The sequence below is a fragment of the Myotis davidii genome, unplaced genomic scaffold, assembly GCF_000327345.1.
Source record: "Myotis davidii unplaced genomic scaffold, ASM32734v1 scaffold13, whole genome shotgun sequence".
Lineage (NCBI taxonomy): Eukaryota > Metazoa > Chordata > Mammalia > Chiroptera > Vespertilionidae > Myotis > Myotis davidii.
This window is the reverse complement of record NW_006286243.1, coordinates 768,111-770,017: the sequence shown is the minus strand read 5'-3', so window position 1 is coordinate 770,017 and position 1,907 is coordinate 768,111. Positions and strand designations below refer to the sequence as shown.

Genomic DNA, 1,907 nt, shown 5'->3' with positions numbered 1-1,907 from the left:
CTTTCCCACCCTCCACCCTGGGCCCCGGCTTGACCATCCAATAATGGGGCATGCCTCCATCTCACGGACCCTGAGAGATCAAAGGTCACAAAGATAAAGGGACCTGGGGTGGCCCCAATGGATCACCAGGAGCAACACTGCAAACAAAGCCACCACTCCCTGACTCCCTGACTCCCAGACATTCCTAACATCCCTGATGGCATCCCACTGGGACAGCGGAGGAATCGGTGACTCAACAACATCTTCAAAAGCATGTTTCCACTTAGGGTTTTTGTTTCCTTCTTTTCACATCAGGGTGTAAACTAAGCCCCTCTGGTCCAGGGGAAGAAGCAGGCAGGATGTAGCCTGGCCCCTGCTGGTGAAGGTGCAGTGGGAACATCACACCTTAAACCCACACTCACAAGGGGGAGGGAGAGCAGGGGAGGGACTCAGGCAGAGAAGGAGGAGGCGACAGTGAGAGTGTAAAGGGGAAAGTGAGGGCCAGTTCTCCTCCCATCCCCTCGGCTGGCAGCACACACCCAGCTGTGCCTGTGAACCCTAGCATGGCCCGGCCAGGGCTCAGGTGGTTGTAGTGTAGCCTGTGCACCAAAGGCTGCGGGTTTCATCCCCGTCAGAGCACAGACCTAGGTCGTGAGTTCGAACGCTGGTCAGGGTGCATACGGTGCATACAAGAGGCAGCCAATCGATGTTTCTCTCTCACATCAATGTCTCTCTCTCTCCCCCTTCTCTCTCTCAAATCATCACGTGAGGCTTAAAAAGAAACTAAAAACAGTTAGCAGCCCCTAGCCGGTTCGGCTCAGTGTATAGAGCATCAGCCTGCGGTCAAGGGTCCCAGGTTCGATTATGATTAAGGGCACATGCCAGGGTTGCGGGCTCCATCCCCAGTAGGGGGCGTGCAGGAGGCAGCCAATCAATGATTCCCTTTCATCATTGATGTTTCTATCTCTTTCTTCCCTCCCTCCCTCTCTGAAATCAATAAAAATATATTTAAAAACAAAAACTAAAAACACTTAGCATTTGTCTGCCTGGGCAAAAAACAAAAGCAGGTTTCGCTTAGAGGAGCAGGACCATTTGGCGTGAGGTGGTAAGAGCGTCAACATGCCACATGGGCTTGAAGAGGTGGAGAATTACGGAAGTCCGCAGGCCTCATCCCCGGCCTCATCCCCATGTCGGGCGCTCAGGAAAGGACCCCTCACCCGGGCAGGAGGCTCACAGGCATCACCTCAGCCTCTGCTCCTCGCAATCCCCTCCCTCCCAGGTGCCCCAAGTCCTTCCTGGAGCCCCTCGCGGCCTAGAGTTTAAGTGAAAGCACCAGCTCCCCTGCCACCTCTAGAAGGTTCCTCAGGCCGGGGAGTACGAATAGAGATCCCTCCATTAGCTCAAAGGTTGAGCTGAAGAAGCAGCCAAGTCAAGCCCACCTGAGTGGGTTCCCCTGACTAATACTAACTACCACAGGGCACGATTCCTAGCAGAGCGACACTGCCCTGCGCTCCAAGGTGTGTTATTTCTTTTTTTTTTTAAATATCCTTTATTGATTTCTTACAGAGAGGGAGAGAGAGATAGTTAGAAACATCGACGAGAGAGGAACATCGGTCAGCTGCCTCCTGCACATCTCCCACTGGGGATGTGCCCGCAACCCTGGTACAGGCCCCCGACTGGAATCGAACCTGGGACCTTTCAGTCCCCAGGCCAACGCTCTATCCACTGAGCCAAACTGGTTTCGGCTAAGGTGTGTTATTTCATTTCGTCTTCAAGCAACCCTATGAGGGGGGTATTATTAAGATTCCTATCCTATCTAATAAAGAGGGGATATGCTAATTGACCCTCACGCTGTCCCAAAGATGGCGGCACCCACAGCCAATAAGGAGGGAATATGCTAATTGACTGTCACGGCCTCAAAGATGGCA

At 53.1% G+C, this 1,907-nt stretch overlaps 1 protein-coding gene across 1 annotated transcript in view; it reads right to left on the bottom strand.

The window, feature by feature from the left end:
* Window positions 1–1,907, bottom strand: part of IFFO1 (intermediate filament family orphan 1) — a gene marked incomplete at its 5' end in the record, with an annotated part of 20,081 nt that overhangs the window by 6,469 nt on the left and 11,705 nt on the right. The window lies entirely within an intron of this gene.